This window comes from Gopherus flavomarginatus, chromosome 8, assembly GCF_025201925.1.
Source record: "Gopherus flavomarginatus isolate rGopFla2 chromosome 8, rGopFla2.mat.asm, whole genome shotgun sequence".
NCBI classification, from domain to species: domain Eukaryota; kingdom Metazoa; phylum Chordata; order Testudines; family Testudinidae; genus Gopherus; species Gopherus flavomarginatus.
Genome location: NC_066624.1, coordinates 64,897,263 through 64,918,706, shown reverse-complemented (window position 1 = coordinate 64,918,706; position 21,444 = coordinate 64,897,263). Strand labels below are relative to the sequence as shown.

Genomic DNA, 21,444 nt, shown 5'->3' with positions numbered 1-21,444 from the left:
AGACTGGTGAGGCAAGATTTCCCTTTACTGTAGTTTCAACCAGTTTGCCTGGTACTGAGGTTAGGCCTACTGGCCTGTAATTGCCAGGATCACCTTTGGAGACTTTTTTAAAAATTGGGGTTACATTAGCTAATCACCAGTCATCTGGTACAGAGGCTGATTTACATGATAAGTTACATACCACAGTTGGTAAATTCTGCAGTTTTATATTTGAGGTCCTTCAGAAATCATGGGTTAATACCATCTTGTCCTGGTGACTTATTACTGTTTAATTTATCAGTTTGTTCCAAAACTTCCACTACTGACACTTCAGTCTGGGACAGTCCCTCAGATCTGTCATCTAAAAAGAATGGTTTGCATGTGGGGAAACTCTCTCATATCCTCTGCAGTGAAGGCCAATGCAAAGAATTCATTTAGTTTCTGTGAAATACCCTTGTCTTCCTTGAATGTTCCTTTAGCACCCTGATCATCCAGCATCCCCAGTGACTGTTTGGCAAGCTTCCTCCTTTTCATGCACTTTAAAAAAAAAATTGCTGTTAGTTTTTGTATATTTTGCTAATTGCTCTTCAAATTCTTTTTTGACCTGCCTAATTATACTTTTACACGTGACTTGCCAGAGTTTATGCTCCTTTCTATTTTCTTCTGTAGGATTTGACTTCCAATTTTTAAAGGACGCATTTTTGCCTCTAACCTCCTCTTTTATTCTGATATTTAGCCATGGTGGCTAATGTTTGTTTGTTTTTTTATTTGTGGTATACATTTAGTTTGAGCCTCTTATCATGTTTTTAAAATAGTTTCCATGCAGCTTGCAGACTTTTCACCCTTGTGACTGTTCTTTTTAATTTCCATTTAACTAGCTTCCTCATTTTTGTCTAGTTCCCCTTTTTGAAGTTAAATGCTACAGGGGTGGGTTTCTTTGAACATCCTTGAGGAGGGAAAGTGCCAATTTAATTACATTATGGTTGCTATTACCAAGTGGTTCAGCTGTACTCACCATTTGTAACACATCCAGTGCTCCACTTAGGACTAAATCAAGAATTGCCTCTCCCCTTGTGGGTTTCAGGACTGGCTGCTCCAAGAAGCTGTCATTAATGGTGTCTAGAAATTTCATCTCTACATCCTGTCCTGAGATGACCCAGCTGTGACATAAGTCTGATCTAATATCTCACTGAAGGATGACAGGGCCAGAAATAATTAATTAACTCACAGACTGACCTGACCCATGGCTGAACTTTAGAAACTGGTTAGGAAGATATGTAAATGAATAGAGCTTTGAAATGCAAGTGCATTGTTAGAGGTTTGCTCAGGTCTTGGGATGTAAGCAAACAAGTCTTGTCTATTGCTATAGCTTTGATTCAAAGATCAAAAAAGGAATATTAATATTTAGGAAGATACTTGAGTGAAATAGTATTATTGTCTATGTGTCTCTTTGAAGGTTGTGGTAACCTGTATCTGAACGGTTTAATGGATAAATTACCCTGTGCTAATTGCCAGGATGTTTGGGAGAAGGAGTTAAGCCTATTGTTTTCTCAGGCCAAAAGGCTGCTGGAAACATATAAGAACCCTGGGACACGATCCTACTTCATCTCAGATCTGCTTTGGGTTTCAAGAAGGGGAAACCTTAAGCCATGAGAATTGAGATCCCCAGTCACTGACTGGAGTCACTCTGAATATGGACATTGGACTATAACCTATGAACTATTTCTAAAAGGACTTTTGGCAACTACAAGTTCATCTCTACTATTTATCTAAACCTCAAGAATTAAATTCAAGTCTGTATGTATATTGATCTTTTAACCAACTCTCTCTCTCGCTTTTCTGTTTTTAATAAATTTTAGCTTAGTTAATAAGAATTGGCTAATAGCATGTATTTTGGATAAGATCTAAGTTATGGACCTAGGTATGGCTGATCCTTTGGGACTGGAAGAACCTTTTCTTTTATATGATGAAATAAGATTTTCAGTAATCATCATCATATCTGAAGTGTGTGTCTGGACAGAGGCCTGAGGCTGTGCACTTTAAGGGAACTGCGGTGTTTGAACTTCTAAGTAACCAGTGAGGTATTGTAGAAGCTGTTCTGTGGTAAATCTAAGTATTGGAATAACGACCAGATTCTGGGGTTTGTCTGCCCCATTTTGTTTGCAGTTCACCCTAATTGAGTGACCTCAGCTGGCTCCCACAGGCAGCACCGTCACACCAGTCAATAAGGGGATAGTTGAAACCCCCATTATTACTGGGTTTTCTATTTTTGTAACCTCTCTACTCTCCCTGAGCATTTCACAGTTACTGTCACCATCCTAGTCTGGTAGAGGCAGTATATGCCTGCTGCTGTTCTCTTATTACTGAAGCATGGAATTTATATCCACAGAGATTCTATGGTAGTCGGATTCATTTAAGATTTTTACTACATTTCACTCTATGCTTTCTTTCACATACAGTGCCACTCCCACACCAGTGCAATATACTCTGTCATTCCTATATATTTTGTATCTTGATATTACCATGTTCCATTGATTATTATTCCACCAAGTTTCTCTGATACCTATTATATCAATACCGTCATTTAATATCAAGCACCCAAATTCATCCATCATAGCATTTAGACTTCTAGCATTTGTATACAAACACTTATAATAATTTGTCAGTATTTGGTTGTCTGCCTCCATATGATGTAATTGAATGGGATTCTTCTTCATCTGACAGTTTCTCTTCAGTTTGTACTTGATCAACTTCTGCCCTCTCCTCTTTACTGGGATATAGAGAATCCCCTTTAATAAATCCTTCCATAAGGGATGTCTCTGTCTTAACTGGGGTGCTTCTCTGCACCTGTCAGCTTTCCCTCAGCCCTTAGTTTAAAAATTCCTCTATGACCTTTTTAATTTTACATGCCAGCAATCTGGATCCGTTTTGGTTTAGGAGGAGCCCATCTTTCCTGTATAGGCTCCTCCATTTCCAAAAGATTCTGATAAACCTAAATCCCTCCTCCCAATATCATCATCTCATCCATGTGTCGAGACTCTGATGTCCCACCTGTCTAACAGGGCCCTGTGCGTGTAACTGGAAGCATTTCAGAGAATGCTACCATGAAGGCCCTGGACTTCATTGTCCTACCTAGCAGCCTAAATTTGGCCTTTAGGACCTCTCTCCTATATTTCCCTATGTCATTGATACGTAGGTGTACCATGGCCACTGGCTCCTCCCCAGCACTGCACATAAGTCTGTCTAGATGTCTTGAGAGATCTGCAACCTTTGCACCCAGCAGGCAAGTCACCATGCAGTTCTCCCAGTCATCGCAAACCCAGCTATCTATATTTCTAATAACCAAATCCCTCATCCCCCACCTGTCTCTTCCTAAAAACTGGGGTTCCCTTCCCTGGAAGGGTATCTCAGTGCAAGAGGATACCATGCCATCATCAGAACAGATGGTCCCAACTATGCAATCATTTCCCTCCACTCCAGATTCATGTTCTCCTTAACCCAAGCCTTTCATCCTCTTCAAAAGCACAGAGGCTGTCAGACTGAGGGTGGGTCCCTCAAAGTCTCCTCTATGTATCTTTGCATGTATTCCTTAGCTACTCCAGTTCAGCCACTCTGGTATCAAGAGCCTATACTCGGTCTCTGATGGCCATGTGTTGCTTACACCGAATTCTCACGTATGCCAACTGCCCACAAGGCAAGTAAACATACATGCTGCATTCAGCACAATAAAATTAAAACGTTAGGAGCTGTTAGGAAAGGGACAGACAATAAGAAAGAAAATATAATGCCACTATATAAATCCATGGTGTGCTCACAAACATTTAATACTGTGTTCAGTTCTGGTCACCACACCTCAAAAAGGATATAGTGAAACTGGAAGAGGTGTAGAGAAGGTCAACAAAGATGATGAAGGGTATGGAATGGCTTCCACATGATGAGAGACTAAAAAGATTAGGGCTGTTCATCTTAGAAAAGGGATGACTAAGGAGGAATAATAATAAAAGTCTTTACAACTATGAACGGTGTGGAAAAAGTGACTAGAGAAGTGTTATTTACTCTTTCCCACAATACAAAAACCAAGGGTCGCCCCATGAAATAAGTATACAATATATTTAATACAAATAAGCAGGGCTTTGGAGCTGTGCTCCAGCTCCAGGCAAAAACCTGCAGCTTCACTGCTCCAAAGCTGCTCCATGCTCCAGGCTCCACTCCAAAGCCCTGCAAACAAGACAAACTACTTTTTCACAAAATGTGCAGTCAACCTGTGGAACTCTTTGCCATGGGATGTTGTTGTGGTCAAAAGTATAACTGGGTTCAAAAAAGAACTAGATAAATTCACAAAGGATAGGTCCATCAGCAGCTATCAGCCGAGATGGTCAGGGATGCAATTAAACCTCTGACTGCCAGAAGCCAGGAGGGGAAGACAGGGATGGATCACTCCAATTGCGCTGTTCTATATACTCCCTGGAAGCGCTGGTTCTGCCCACTGTTGGAGACAGGTTATTGGATTGCTCTGACCCAGTATGGCAATTCTTATACTGTTATAACTGGTTTATATGCTATGTTGGTGTTTTTGTTTTTTTTATTTAAACTAAGGGGAATGCAGGAGAGGGGAGGGAACTGGTTAGGCTGAGGAGGAATTATTACAAGAAATACATAGGGAAGTTCACAAACAGAAACCAAGCCATATTCAGGCACACAATTGTGAATCTAACACAATTAGAAAGAAGAGACACATTGGCCACATAGGAGTTCGTGCCATCAAACAGCTAAAGAATCACAATAATTTCAAGTTTTTCAATAAACTAAATAGTTATTCTGAATGGCTTTTCCTTTTAAAGTAATATATTTGAACATCAAAGGACTAAATAATGTCATTACAAGGAACAAAGCTGTGATAGAACTTTAAATTATTCAGATTATTTATTTCAAGAAACTCATTTTCAGGAGGGGCAAATTATGGACATAAAAGGTAACTGGTTTCAGCAGACAGTTTTTGCTTCAGCCAAAGAAAAGTAAAGAGGCGTGGTCATAATATTTGCTTAACACATATCTTTTCAGATTAAAGATCAATTTAAGGCTAAGGAGGAATGGTTTATTTTACTGAAGCGCACAATTGCTGGATTATAAGAACAATGGGCTCAATGCATCTTCCAACCAAAAGCAAAAAACTTATTTAAGTACTTCTTTAAAATACAGCAAGGCTTAGAGGAAAGGTCAGTTATACTTGGAGAAGACTTTAGTAATACACCAAGTCCTTACTGGAACAGATCAGAATAAAAAAACAAAGGTGGACAGGGAAGCAGGTACAGTATTGACTTCTCTATGCCAACAATTCACTTTCTCAGATTGCTGGACAGAAATGCACCCAGGGGAATCGGATTACACATTTTATTCACACCCTCATCAGTTAATATACCACAACAGATCTAATGGTAATCTCTAAATCCTTAATGAAGCAGACAAGATCAGCAGAAATTGGCACCATCATATGGTCAGATCATGCACCTCTGATAGTAATATCTGATAGCTGAGATGGGTCCCAAAGATCACTTGTTTGGAAAATGAACTGGTTGCTTGTTCAAGATAAAGCAATTAAAGAGGACATTGTTCAGTACTTTCAAACAAATGATACAGTCAATAAATAAAGAGGCAGGTAAAGTGGTATTGAGGGGACAGCTGATAAGTAGAGGCTCTCAGTTGAAAAAAAGAGAGCTAAAGAAGAAAAAATAGAACTACAACAGGAGATAAAAAGGTTTTAAAAGACATTCATAAAAACACAGGCTCAAAAAAAGTATATCAACAATTAACTAATATTAGGGGAAAACTGAATATATTGATGACATATCCCAGTGGTTCTCAACCTTTAGAGACTACTGTTCACCATTCAGGAGTCCGATTTGTCTTGTATATCCCAAATTTCACCTCACTTAAAAACTACTTGCTTACAAAAATCAGACATAAAACCATAAAAGTGTCACAGCACACTTTTACTGAAAAACTGCTTACTTTCTCATTTTGTCTGTATGAAATTTTAATTTCATAATTTGACTTCACTAGTGTTTTTTATGTAGCCTGTTGTAAAACTACACAAATATCTAGATGACATGATGTACCCCCGGAAGACCTCTGAGTACCCCTGGTTGAGAACCACTGACATACACCACTGAAAAGGCCCTTAGATATTCAAAGCAGGTATTTTATGAAAAAGGAAATCGGTGTGATAAGATGCTGTCTGAAAAGTTTAAAGAGATTAAAGAGCAATGTATTATTCCACCAATTAAAAACAATCAGCAAAAGATAGTTATAGTTTTGCTCCTTAGTCCTTATTATCAAAACCACTATACCTCAGCTACTCCAAGCTATGAAATTATTCAAAAATATCTGGCAGTAGCAGGCTTGTCAAGTATAAGCAAAACTGAAAAAGAAACTTTAGATACAGAAATAACAGAAGAAGAAATCCTAGGGGCAATAGCAAATATGAAAAGTTGTAAAACTCCAGGACCCTCTGGCTTTCCAGCTACTGGGCTGTTCTCCCTAAAACTGGAAAAGATCTTACCATATGCAGCTCTTATAGACCCATATCACTGCAAGATTTTAACAAAAATACTAGTATAGATTGAAGTCCGTATACACAGTTTATATAAACTCAGATCAAACTGCATTCATTAAGACTAGACAAATGTCAGCCAATATTTGGAGAGTACTTGAAATCATTCGTAATTCCATATGTAAAAAAAGATCAATTTCTTTTATCATCACTTGATGCAGAGAAAGCTTTTGATAGAATAGAGTGGAACTTTCTCTTTCAAGTCCTGTCCCCCAGTTTCTTAAATGGAAAACTGCCCTCTATACCAGTCCAAAAGCAGCTATGCCATTTAATAGGGTTACATCTCCCCTGTCTGAATTACACAGAGGGACTAGGCAGGGATGTCTACTGGCTCCTTTACTTTTTGCACGGAGGATGAGGAACAATTAATCCAAAACAGGAATAAGACTTGCAGGAACTCATCAGAAAATAGCTTTATATGCAAGTGATATAATACTCTTTTTATCTAAATCAAATATTTCCCTAAAATTAGTATCTGAAAATATCCATGGCTTTGGGAAAACATCTGGATTTAAAGTAAATTAAGCCAAATCCAAAATGCTAGCTATAAATTTGCCAGCCTTTGAGAAGTCATTCCTTCAGAAAACATTTTGGTACAAATGGGCAACAAATCCTACAGCATACCTAGGAATTCCAATCTCAAACTAGAAAAGCAGTATTATTTAAATGCCAAACCATTATTTCAGCAAACGTCAAAAGATCTAGAGTGCCAGGGGGAGTATGCAATTTCTTGGTTGGGATGAACAGCCACAGTCATAATGAACATTTTGCCAAGGATATATTTCTTGTTTCAAAATCTTCCTGTAATTATCTCAGATAAAACCCTAGCAGGAATACAGATGATGTTGTTAGACTTTATAGGGAATAAGAGAAGACCAACAGTGAGCGCTCATACTTTCTTAAGAGCCACTAAACAGGGTGGACTAGCTGTTCCAAATATTGTATAGTTTTATCAAGCCAGCCAACTCAAAGCAGCAGCAGATTGGGAGTGCTCTAACCCAGCCCAACACTGGGTCTTTAGTGAACTGAAAATGATGGCACTGTAAACACTGCTAGGTTACTATGGATTAATAAAAAAAAAGTACACCCTCCAGAAATGTATATATATTGTATAGCAAAGGCTACTCTATGGCTTTGGGATAGTACTAAAAATAAAATAGTTACTTTCCCCACCAATGACAACTTTTGCAAACAATCCAGACCTCAATCTAAATCACAAACTAGAGAGTTTAAAGAGTGGACAGCCATGGAATACACATCGCCGGCCAGCTATTCGGCAAAGAACCTTTTCTAACTTATTTAGAGATCAAAACTGACTAACTGGCCTGCCCTCCTGGGTACCAATACTTTCAAGTCAGAGATTATGTTTTTCCGCTGTCTAGAAAAGCTACTTTAATGGAAGTAACCAGTGTCTGGTTAATTAAGAAACCAAAAAATTACTAAGTTTATATCAATCTTTACAGAAAACTTTCCAAAAAAGGGTCCCTATTTGACACTTGAAAAAGAACTTGGATAGACAAATTACCCCAGCACAAGGTTTGATCTGGACCAAGATAAGCAATTTCAGTCTGCAGTACAATAAAAGAAAGTTTCTTTATGATACGGCTTCAGTGGTACCTCACACCAGTCAGGTTAAAATATATATCTAGATTGAATGGTGATAAATGTTGGAGAAATCGTGGTGAAAGGAGAAATTTTATGCATATATGAACATGTCCAGTCATTAAACAATACTGGGGTGTAATTAGTAGCCAAATATCACAAAATATTGGAGTAATTATTACCAAATGATCCTTTGGTAATAGTCCTAGGGCATCCTAGTGGAAAAGGTCACTCAATAGGAAATGCATCATTAATCTTTTGCAGCTACTAGCAGACAAATCTCTCAATAGCCTCTCACTGGAAAAAGAAAAATAGTCCAACTCTGGAAGGATGGTTCAAAAGTATGGAAAGTGGCTGTTATGGAAAAATGAAAGCCCCAAACAGATATTTAGATATTGTTGCCGTTTATTCAATAATTAGACAAAGTACATTCACCCTGCCCCCTCTCTCCCCCCACAAAAAAACCCAACAAAAACCAGCATATCTGTCCAATTATTTTGAATATTAACATCTGATAGGCATGCCCGGTTTGTTAAATATGTGCAATCTGAAAATTCACACCATTTAATAAAATTACTAGAAACAACATTGTCGTTTGCCATGGAAGCTTTTAAGGACAGTTTGTCCAAACAGTTGTCAGGGATGGTCTATGTATATTCTGTCCTGTTCAGTGTAGAGGGATGAACCAGATGACCTCTTGAGATCCCAGCCTACATTTCTATGAATGTGTAGTTGGGACACTGTTCATATTCATTCTCAGGACTGTGTAAAACATCACAATGATTACACACTTGAAATCCACATCTGCAAACCACTCACCTTTTAATATCAGTGTCTGTACATGTAGGCACCTGTCTGCTGAACATTCCATCCTGAACCTACAAACTGCCAGGCACAGCTGGGCAGGGCTGCAAAAGACTCAGCCGCAGCTCCCCAGTTCTGTTGCCAATTCTATACCCGTCCTGGGCTGCTATAATCTATGCCAGCTGGCAGTGGCCCCTAAGCACCCCAGGGTTTGGGAGGGGCACTTAGGGGGATGATCATAGGTATGGGGTGTGTCATCAGTCACAGCAATGATTCAGGATGCCCTGGGATAAAGAGCAGTCATTTTTTAAACCTCGGGGTGCTTTCCACACCAACAGAAACACTCCAAATTACACAGAATGCAATTCCCCAATTCAGCAAAGCTCTGAATGTTAAGCATGGGACTCAATGCCATTGATGCATGTGTTTCAGTGCTTTGCTGAAGCCGGCCACAGTGAGCAAAGTCTCCAAAGTCATCTTTTTAAAAGAGTTATGACGTCGTTGTTTTTTTCAAAGGAAAGCACATACTTGTATGTCTTCACCAGGTCTAAGTATCCCTGATCCTTGGGCTTGCACATTCTCTCCAGCACTGACAGAGGTAGGACTGTCTGTGCTATATATAGGGCCCAAAACTCTTTCCATTCCCAGCACGTGATGCAAAAAGAAGTTAGTAGCCAGTTCTCCAATCCCTCTGTCTTTCTGTGGGACAGACCTGCTCCATGCCTGGGTTTCTCTCTTGAATAGGGCACTGCAACCCCTAACCTTTAGGCATCTAGAAAATCCCAGGAACAAAACTATGATCCACAAAGCCGGAGTTAGGTCCCTAGGGTCCATATGCAATGAATGGGGAGAGACAGGAGCCTTAGAATGCAATCCACAAAAGCCAGCACAATAGGCAGAGAGCCACCTAAACTGATGAATGGGAGATGTGGACTAGACGAGGGTGTCCTAACCCCTGGCCCTCTCACAAAAGTAGGCTCCTAAGTCTGGGCCCTGTAGAGAGGTACCTCTCTCTGCTTGCAACTTACAACTGGGAACCCGCTCGTGAAGTCGGCTGGCTTGGACACCCAACACGTTTCTTGCAGGAATGAGTTAAGTGCCTGCCTCACACCACACAAAACTGCTAGAGGAGGAGGAAATGGCAGCACCCACCTTACACTTTTTAGCCCTGTGGTTAGCGCACTGGCCTGGGGTGTGGGAGATTCAGGTTCAATTCCTCAGGCAGAAGTGGGGGAAGAATTTTAACCGGGGTCTCCTACACCTCTCAGAAGAGTGCTCTAACCACACAGCTATGGGATAGCTTGATGGGGGGTGGGGCTCCCTTGGTCTCTCCTGCTGCTGTTGTTCCACTGTGGATAAATACTTAGCTACTGGGCCAGAACAGAGCGAGAGAGAATGACTCGGCAGTCCAGTGTTTAGGGGACACACCTGGGATGTGAGAGACCCTGGGTCCAGTCCCCTTCCCAAGTAATTATTTAATTCCTTATACGCAGTGGAACAGCTTCAACAGGAGAGACCAAGGGAGCCCCACCTAAGAAGATCCCATAGCTCAGTGGTTAGAGCCTTGCCTGAGAAGTGGGAAACTCCTGTTCAAATCTTTCCTACCCTTCAGACAAGGAGGGGGAATTGAACCAGGGTCTCTCAATCCCAGGTGAGTACTCTAATCACGGGCTAAACGTTACAAGGTGGGCACTGGCACCACCATCAACTCCTCTAGCAGCCAGATTCTGAAGGGGCTCTGATTTAGTAGATGGCTTCTGAGCACCTGACCAACTTGGGCCCCACCCACAAGTTAGGCAGACGAATGCCTATCTTCTCCAGCATTGTGAATTGCCCTGGGGCTTAGGCAGAGATAGACACCTACACAAACGCATGCATGCCCCAAAGAAAAAACAAAGGCACCAAGGGAACTGCTGCTCTGACAGTCCAGGTGCTGAGTCAGTTCAAGTGCCTATAGGATTTGGGGGAATTCTGTGGATCGCACTGGAGCCAAAACTAGCACGTAGGAGCCATCCTATGATAGTGACTAGGGTTCTCTTTTGATCTGGCTTTGGAGAGTTAACTCTTCTAGTGTATGTTCCCTCACTAGCAACATATTCAGTTTCGTGCCCCTCCAATCTAATTTTAAATGTCCCAAGCAATGGAGCCTCCACCACTGCCCTAGAAATATTATTCCACGCTCTAAGACAACTTAGTGTCAACACATTTTTCCTGATATTCAGCCTAAATTTTATCTTTTCAATGTTTATCCTCTTCTCTCAAATTTTAAAGCTAATGTTAAAATTATATAATACACAGGTTGAGGAAATAATGTCTGTACATCTAGGTATAGTGCTTGGATTATCAACAAATACAAAGTTTGTTTTTAAAAGTCATATTGTACATAATCACCAATGTCCCAAATTTAGGTGAATACATTTAGGAATACAGTTTAGATATTAGCATCCAAGTATTTGAGTACATCATTCATGAAAAATTGTACAGAGAGTTGGTTGTGGAAAGCAAAATATATTACTGACTGAATACTGTCCCTCAGTAATTGAGAATTAGGGTAAATTGTCCATTTAGAAAATACAATCCCTCAGGGAAGTATTTCAGTTACTTTCCTTACTGCATTTCTCATCAGTACTAAAGGATGATTATGTCCATCCTGAGGGCTTGTCTACACTTACAACTCTGCAGCAAAGACACTACCTATGCTCACGGGAGAGCTTCACCCATTAGAGTAGAAACTCCTCCACCCCGAGAGGGATTTTCCACATCCCTGAGTGATGTACTTATACCAACGCTCTTTTTGTTTCAATATAAGCCAATCCCTCTAGCCCTGTTTGTTGCTTTTCTCTGAACTCTTTCCAAATTGTCATTATCTTTCTGGTACTAACATGTTCAGGAACCAACACAGTCCAGATACAGACTCATCAGAACTGATAGAGGAGGATTATTACCTCCTGCTTCCATGATAGGACGTCTTTTCTCAGGAAGCCCAAAAGCACATTACCTCCTTTGCTGCTATATCAAAGAATTCCTGGCATCTTTTAATTGTACTAACATGCTGCGCCTTGCCAGTTACTAATTCTTACTATTTACTTATTTTACTGAATCTGAAAATGTGCTAGACTCTTCAAGAATAATCAGGTAAAAGAGTACTTCGGACTTGCCACCTATGACAAAAATAAATAACTTTTAAAGTTACTGCAGAAAGTCCTTTTCTCACTGCTGCCTCCGCACACCTCCCCATGTCCATTGGCTTTAACTTGGCTAGCTTAGTATGTGCTACACCAGTGGCTCTCAACCTTTCCAGACTACTGTACCTCTTTCAGGAGTCTGATTTGTCTTGTGTACCCCCAAGTTTCACCTCACTTAAAAACTACTTGCTTAAAAAATCAGACATAAAAATACAAAAAAGTGTCACAGCCAAACTGTTACTGAAAAAGGCTGACTTTCTCTTTTTACTATATAATTATAAAATAAATCAACTGGAATATAAATGTTGTACTTACATTTCAGTGTATAGTATATAGAGCAGCATAAACATGTCATTGTTTGAATGAAATTTTAGTTTGTACTTACTTTGCTAGTGCTTTTTATGTAGCCTTTTGTAAAACTAGACAAATATCTAGATGAGCTGATGTACCCCCTTGGAAGATCTCTGTGTACCCCCAGAGGTATGTGTCCCCCTGGTTGAGAACCACTGTGCTACAGTACCGCTTGCTTTGTCGTGACTACGGTTTTAGAATGTGTTAGACTGAGCTAGCAAACATGATCTAACATCACACTTTAAATCCTAATCAAGAGGAGGCCTAAAAGGGGAGTCTCTTTCTATTATCAGTTTTGGGAATCTGGTCTCAAACTTAGTTTAAACAGGCTTTTCTTGTGATTAGAGGCTGGTGACTAACACCCACTACATATGAATAGTAACATTGGAAAGATTGAGCACTCCCAGAAGAAACATACTTATTTCACTCTTTCAAGCCCGAAGTTTTGTTCTAATTGTGCCCCTAACACAACCCACAGATCAGATGTACTAAGACAGACTTTGGATAACGGCTGCCATGAAATCAACTCTGACCCAGAAGATAAAGAGTTAGTTTCACAGCATCAAATGTGAATGAATAGGGCTTCTTGTGTGATTACAGAATAATGCTTTATCTCTTTTCTATCTGCAACAAGGCATGAATCACTTTTGAAGGGAAAAATAGTTGTGGATATTAACGATATAAAAGGTTATTCTATAAAACACACTGGCAGCTCTATTCACAAAGATTATGCTGGAGGGAAATAACTGAACAATGGCAATCTGTTAGCACAATGGCTGTTAGTTGAATTTTCAATTTACTTGCATCCTGTGCTCCTAAGAAGTGTAGGACAGAAGAAATCTCTAAGGACTTGTCTACTCTAAAAAAAATTCTACGCATACTTCCAGCAAGGAGGCAACTGCATCAATGCTAGCAGCCAGAGCTGTAACTAGCTATTTTTGCACCCGAGGAAAAAATATAAAATTGCCCATCCACCACCTCACGAAACACACACACACCCCCAGCACGGCCCGGCCCCGCGGAAACAAACCTTCCTTCCCCAGCAGCACCCCACCCCATTGAAACAAACCCTCCTTCCCCAGCGGCGCCTCACCAAAACAGCTGTGGACCAAAAAGGAAGGTGGGGGGGGGAGAAACAGCACCCATTGGGTGACCAGATCACAGCAGTAAAATAGGACCTGCCCTCTCCCCGCTCAGCCCCACCATCACACCCCTCTTCGCCCCCGAGTCCCCCGTTAGCTTACTGTGTCCCTCCTAGTCAGTCCCCCACACACCACTTGCCTCCTTTCACCTTCTTCCTCCTCTGCCAGAAACCTCCATGCCTGCCCCTAGAACCTCTGCTGGCTCACTGCTCGCCTCTTTGCACGCCTGCCACTTGCCCACCTGCTTGCCCCCGCACCCCCCCCCCGACCAAGTATAAAGCCTCATTCAAAGCCCCAGGAGTCACTATAGTACTGCACACAACAATCAATCAATGCAGTTGTAGATTAATCTGTGCATTATGCATTTTTGTATAAGGTAGTATAATTAAGGTAAAAGAAAACTGTCTTTTTGCTAGAAGTAGAATAAGATCTTCCCCCCACTTTGTAATCAATTGCCCTGTTGAATGAATGAGGTGTGAATGAGGAAGGCCTGGAAGGCAGGCACCTCCAGACAGCTGCAACCCTTGGAGAGGGGCTGGGAGCCAGACCAAGGACAATCAAACTTGTCAAGTGGCCTGACCAGAAAAGAGCAGACATACTGACAGCCTAGGGGGTTAAAAGCAAGCACCTTCCTTTGGGAACAACCTCTTTACAGCACTGGGACACCCCACAGCCTAGAGAACAGCAGCAAAAAGGACCAACAGACACAGTCCCAGATTTTGAACCTGGGAGATTTGCCCCGCTCCAGCCACCGACTCGCCGCTCACCTCCTCACCTCCCACCCCCAAGTATAAAGCCTCATTCAGAGACCCAGGGGGTCACTATATTAATGCACACAGCAGTCAATCAATGCAGTATCAACAATTAAAATACTGAAAATGGATGACCCCCTCCATCCACCGACTCGCCGCTCGCCTTCTCACCCGCCCTCCAAGTATCAGAGGCGGCAGGTTTGTAGAAATTTTGGTGGTGCCTGGAACGCTCAGAGCCATCTCCCAACCTCTGCCCCACACCTGCCTAAGGCTCTGCAAGGGAGCTTGGGTGGAGGGAGGAGATCTGGGATGCAGGCTCTGGGTTGGGGCAGGGGATGGTGTGTAGGACGGTTGAGAGCTTGGGCTCTGGGATGGAGTCTGGGGTGCAGGCTCTGGGACGGAGTTTGGGTGCTGGGTGCAGGCTCCAGGCTGGGGCACACGGTGGGGGTGCAGGATGGGTGGAGGAGTGCAGGCTCTGGGAGGGAGTCTGGGGTACATGCTCTGGGATGGAGTTTGGGTGCTGGGTGCACACTCTGGGCTGGGGAACAAGGTGGGGGTGCAGGCTGGGTGGAGGAGTGCAGGCTCTGGGAGGGAGTGCGGAGGGCTGGGTGCAGGCTCTGGGAGAGAGTCTGGGGTGCAGGCTCTGGGAGGGAGTTTGGGTGCTGAGTGCAGGCTCCGGGCTGGGGCACGGGGTGAGGGTGCAGGATGGTGGAGGGGTGCAGGCTCTGGGACAGAGTCTGGGGGCTGGAAAGGGGGTGTGGGCTCTGGGAGGGGCTGGTGGGTGCTGGAGGGGAGGGGACTTCCATTACATTTGGCTTTCTTCCTCCCCTGCTGCTCCTCACCGTAGTCTCACTGAGGGTGGCGGATGGGGCTGCCTCTTGCCCAGTTTGCAGGAGTGGTGGCTGTGGGGGGCCGGATCACAGGGTCAAACACTCACCAAAGCCCCAGAAGCTGCTCAGGTGAGTGAGATCCACTGGCTGCAGATGATCCTGTCTGTCTCCCACCGGAAGCCCCCTTGGCATCTCCTCCAGGTGGGTGCTGGGGGAGGGGAGGTCACTAAGTGTTAGGCAAGTATCAGATTTTGAAATACTAATAGCTGTATAAAACAACAGGTTTTACAGCAGCCTTGAGCTATCTACAAGGCAGCTGTCTACAAGGCAATTCCTTCTAAAATAACTGCAGTCCAGAGAGGAGACAATAATACATTTTTACGTGAGCATTCCTGCCTGAAAGTGTCTGTCTTCAAGACTGAGGAAATGGAGTTTAATGGATGTCAGGGAAGTTCAGAGCTTCTGTAATGTACATAGAGGGTCATCCATATTGATGCTGGGAATAGCTCTAGGGAAGAGCAAAGAATATGAGAGAGTCTGATGGGTGAGTGGTGACATCTTCAGCAATCTTGTGATTCTCTCAGGATATGTCGCAAGTTACAGTCATTCTCCCAGACCTGGTACACAGATTCATTCTAGCGGGGCTTCAGCAGGCACACTAGAAATAGCAATATGGATGCTCCAGCTCATGTTTTCAAGCCCACCTGACCCCCCTGGGCTACAGAATGACCACGCCGCTATTTTTTGAACTGTAGGTCAAGCTCCGCTAACATGAACATGTCTTCCCAACTACAGTGTAAATATACTCTAGGCTTTGGCACCTGGAACCTGGCTGGCCCACAGGATAATCTGTTTGAAACTTCATTTTGAATCAGTCTTTGAGTGAGCCATACGCACCTCTACCCTGCTACAAGGCGGTCATGGGGAGCCAAAAATCCCTACCGCGTTATAGCTGAAACCCCATTATGTGTACCTTATTGTCTGAATTTGTCTAGCTTCAATTTCCAGGTAATGGAACACATTATACCTTTCTCAGCTAAAATGAAGAGTTCATTGTTAAATGAATGTAGATACTTACAGACTATAATCAAGTCACTCCTTAACCTTCTCTTTGTTAAGCTAAATAGATTGAGCTCTTTGAGTCTATCCTATAAGGCAGGTTTGCTAATTCTTTAATCGTTCTTGTGGATGAACCCTCTCCAGTTTATCAACATCCTTCTTGTATCGGAAGCACCACACGCTATTCCAACAGGGTCACACCAGTGCCAAATACAGAGGTAAAATAACCTCTTCATTCCTCCTCGAGAGTCTCCTGTTTATGCATCCCAGAATTGCATTAGCTATTTTGGCCTCTGATGGGATGGCCTTACCACACTTGCCCTGAAGGGGTTAAGGTAGGCCAGAGGGGCCAATTAACCTATTAGGCAGCAAGCTGGAGGAATTAAGACTGAGAAAAAAGCCTTAATTAGAAGACGCTCACCTGTGAAGGAACAAACAGGGCTTTAATAAAGCCAGGGAGCAGACAGCAGAAGTAGGTTGCAGGCCCTTCCTTGGGGAGGGGTGGTGTGCTCAGGCTACAGAGGGAAGTGGCATACAGTTACTCCCTGGGAGGAGGGAGTTTTGAAGCTGGCAAACCCAGAGAAGGAGGGGAGAGCCAGAAGTTTAGGAAAGGGTTCAGGGAACACAGCAAGGCCTGGAATGGAACAGACCTTGATTGTTGACTAGGGTCCCTGAGCTAGAACCCAGAATAGAGGGCGGGCCTGGGTTTCCCAACCATCCACTGGGAAAGTGGCACTGGCAGGACTGCGATAGGGACTGCCTGAGCCCGTTGGAGGGAAGCAACTTTCCAACCTGAGAAAGGGAAACCACCCACTCGGTGACCCAGCCAGAGGGCCAAGTCATGAAGAGGACACTGAGGTTCCTGGAGTGAGACAAGGGCTGCAGGCTGAGAGTGGCAGAGGGTAACCCCTGGAAGGGGCATTGGCCTGGCAGAGCTAATCTCCAGAATGGGCAGGAGGAAGTGCCATCCTGCAGGGAGTAGAGACCCCTGTCACATAGCACAGCATCACACTGGGAGCTCACATTCAACCAATTTGCCACCATACCCCCACATCTTAATCAGTGTCACTGTTTTCCAGGATTGAGTCCCCCATTTTGTAATTATGGCCTGCATTCTTTGTTCTTGGGTATATGTTTACCTTTAGCCATATTAAAAACTCATATTGTTTGCCTGTGCCCAGTTTTCCAAGTGATCCAGATCGCTCTGAGTCAGTGACCTGACCGCTTCATAATTTACCACTCCCTCAATTATAGTGTCATCTGCAAACTTCATCAGTGATGATTTCATCTTTTCTTCTGGGTCATTGATAAAAATGTCATAGTGTAGGGAGAAGAAGCAATCACTGCAGGACCCCACTGTAAATAGACCCGCTTGATGATTACTCCCTGTTTATAATTACATTTTGATACTTCTGTTAACCAGTTTTAAATCCATTTAACATGTGCCACGTTAATGTTGCATCATTCGTATTTTTTAATCAAAATGTCATGCAGTACCAAGTCAAATGCCTTACATAAGTCTAAGTATATTATGTTAACACTATTATCTTTATCAATCAAACTTGTAATCTCATCAAAAACCGAAATCAAGTTAGTTTGACAGGATCAACTTTCAATAAACCCATGTTGATTTGCATTACTTATATTACACTCCTTTAATTCTTTATTAATCAAGTCCTGTATCAATTGCTCCATTATCTCGCCACAGGACTGATGTCAGGCTGACAAACCTTAATTTACCCTTTTTTTAAAAAAATTGACACAACAGTTCCTTTCTTCCAGTCTTCTAGAATGTCCTCTGTGCGCTAAGACTTATTCAGAATCAAAGGTCATGGTCCAGCTAGCTAGGCAACCAGGTCTTTTAAAACAAACTCTTCACTGCAAGTTATCTGGACCTGCTGATTTTAAAATGTATAACTTTAATAGCTTCTGTTAAACATCCTACAGAGACTATATCATCTTTTTTTCCCCAAATACAGAACAGAACGCTGCATTGATGTTGATAATTTTATCATTTCCATCTATTAATGGACCATGGCCCTCCTCCTTGTTGTCTGTTGGCCATAGATGTGTCCTTGTGTCCCTTTGCTTCCCTTATCACTTTTCTACAATTCCTAATTTCTGATTTATATTCATTATTAACAACTTCTCCTTTCTTCCATTTGTTTTATATATATTATTTTTATAGCTGCTTTCACTTCCCTGCTAAACCATTGTCAGTTTTTTAACCAGTATGGCTTTCTTCCTCAATTGTGACTTTTTGGACTGCTAGTAAAGTGTTCCTGAATGATTCCCAATTATCATTCACATTTTTTTGATTAAATTCTTTCTACCAGCTGATTCTAGCTTTGTGAAACTGGCCCTATCAAAGGTAGGCAGGGAGTGGAGGTGTGGGGGGTAGGTGTCCAAGTCCTGATCACTTGTACCTAAACTACCATTAATTTTTAGTTCTAAGATTAGTTCCTCTTTATCTGTTAGGACACGGTCTAATGAAGAATTCTCCAGGGTTGGCTGCATCACCTTTTAGTTAGGAAAATATCATCTATAATATTTAAAAATTCCAAGGATGTGTTTAGTACTGGCAGCAGGAGACCACCAGCATGTCACCCAGATTGAAATCCCCGATCATCATGCAGCTTTTTCCTATACATTATGGATAGGTGTATAAGGAGGCAGTCATTCGGTTCCCTAGTGATTTGGTAGTTTGTAGCAGACACTAACTAACACTTGTTCTTGTGTTATATCTGATAGAATATTGATCCATAAACATTCAAGATCATTTTCTTTGTGTTATCAATGACCTGAAAACAAATAATACCATTTGTGACATAGAGAGCTACCCCACTCCATGTTTGCCTACTCAATCCTTTGTAAATAGGTCAGAACCATTGATTTTAACATTCCAATTGTGCGAATCAACACAGAAAGTTTCAGTAATACCAAACAGATCAAATTTATGCTGATAAATGAGTAATTCCAATTCCTCTTATTTGTGACCCAGGCTCCTAGCATGGGTGTACAGGCAATTAAAGAATGTATCTTCACGTCCTTTGGTTCTTTTGTTCTCAATGTCTCAATTTTGTGCTGAGTGCTCATAACTTCCAAGCTATACAGCCCCAGTTCCTGTAGAAGGTGGACCAATGTTCCACAAAACCAACGCCCTCTACTCTGCACCACTTACCTAGTTCACTTCCAGAATCTTCTGCCTTCTATCTTCCTTTGCTCACGGGACACGAAGGATCTCAGAAGAACACTTGTATTGAGTTCAACTTGCCAAAACATTTGGCTTGCATCCAAGATATGAAATATTCTTTCTACAGCTGGCCAAAACCTACAAATGGGTTTTTCGCTCCATGGAAAAATTCAACTTTTTGACAAAAAAAATCTAAAAACAATTTTTTTTTTGGCTAAAACCCAAAACTTTCTATTGGAAATGCTGCTACATTGCCTTATGAAAGTTGTAGTTCAGGCACCTCACACTCCATTCTCTAACGACTGGGATCCCTGGCTGAACTACATCTCCCAGGTGGCACCAGAGTTTCCTCAGTTGCTGAGCTCTTGCAGTGCATAACTGGAGATGTTCTCGGGCCAGGCAGTCCAGCCAATAAAGGAGATTGTGGGACACAAGGCACCTGAACTGCAACTCCCACAAGGTAGTGTGATGGCACTTCCAAATCAAAAATTTCAAATTACAGCCAAAAGACTTTCAGTAGTTAGACAAAAATGTTCAGTTTGTGTGTGTGTGTTTGGGCAGGGTGGGGGCTGTCTTTGTTCTCTTTTGTTTTACAAAATGTTGACATTTTCCCTAGAAAGCAGTCTTTTTTCATGAAAAAATAATATTTGTCTTAAACAGTCTTCCATAAAAAATAGTTAATAGAATATCTCCATAGTGTCCTTATTCTTTCATTTGAAAGTCTGGATATGACCTCCTCAACTGTTTTCAGTGGATAGTGCTTGCACTTGGTGATCTTCTTCAAATCTTTTGGACCTATGCAAATCCTTAACTTACTAGTTTTATTACAGTGACCTAAGTGATTGGTGTTTGTATTTGCTTACTACAACTATTTTACTCTGACATCTTTTCTCAGCGTAGACAAGTCCTTGTGGAGAATGTACATTTAGTGGCACACTGAGACCAATATAATGTGATTTTATCATGCATCCCACTCCATTAAACTCTCCACATTTTAAAATCTTGTGTATCTTGTTGCGTAGACAAATTACGTACCCATTTGTTCATCTACACTTGCAGAATGCTCTACAGGGCTCATTTCTCCTGGCAGCCCACCTCAGCCCTTCTGGCTGTTGTACTCATTGTGGGATGCTGTGGCTCCAACAAACGAGTTCCACAGGTTGGAGGAAATACTTCCTTTTATTCATTTTAAACCTGCTGCCTATTAATTGCATTGGGTGACCCCGGTTTGTGTGTTATGTGAAGGAGTAAACAAAACTTCTCTCTTCACATTCCTCCTTAGTCAACTCTTTTCCAAACAGAAAAATCCCAGTCGTCTTAATCTCTCCTCCTACAGAAGCTTTTCCATACCCCTATTCATTTTTGTTGCCCTTCTCTAAACCTTTTCCAATTCTATTCAAGGTGTGGGCATATGATGGATTTATATGATGGCATGATATTTTCTGCCTCATTATCTATCCTTTTCCTAATGGTTCCTTACATTGTTAGCTTTTTTGACTGCCGGTGCACGCTAAGCAGACGTTTCCAGAGAACGATCCATAATGACTCCAAAATCTCTTTCCTAAGTGTTAAGAGCTAATTTAGATCCCATTATTTTGTATGAATAGTTGGGATTATGTTTTCCAGTGTGCATTACTTTGCATTTATCTGCCATTTTGTTGCCCTGCCATCCAGTTTTGTGAGATCCGTTTGTAACTCTTCAGAGCCTCCTTTAGACTTAACTATCTTCAGTAATTTTGTATTGTCTGCAAATGATTTTCCAGTTCATTTACGAATAAGGCTAAGATTTTGTCATGCACCTTTTTAGTAAAAATCACAGACAAGTCACGGGCAATAAAGAAAAATTCATGAAAGCCTGTGACCTATCCATGACTTTTACTAAAAAGATGCATGACAAAATGGGGAGCTGCAAGGTCCTCACACCACCCCAGGGGGCC

At 41.9% G+C, this 21,444-nt stretch overlaps 1 protein-coding gene across 4 annotated transcripts in view; it reads right to left on the bottom strand.

Moving 5' to 3' along the window:
- PPP2R3A (protein phosphatase 2 regulatory subunit B''alpha) overlaps window positions 1-21,444 on the bottom strand; it is a 767,863-nt gene that overhangs the window by 116,824 nt on the left and 629,595 nt on the right. The window contains exon 1 of one of the 4 annotated variants that reach the window (XM_050965377.1): window positions 15,363-15,437. The exons of the other annotated variants lie outside the window; for them this stretch is intronic. The gene's annotated coding sequence lies outside the window, so the exon portion shown is untranslated. Of the gene's footprint in view, window positions 1-15,362; window positions 15,438-21,444 lie in introns of those variants that run through there. 4 annotated transcript variants of the gene reach the window in all.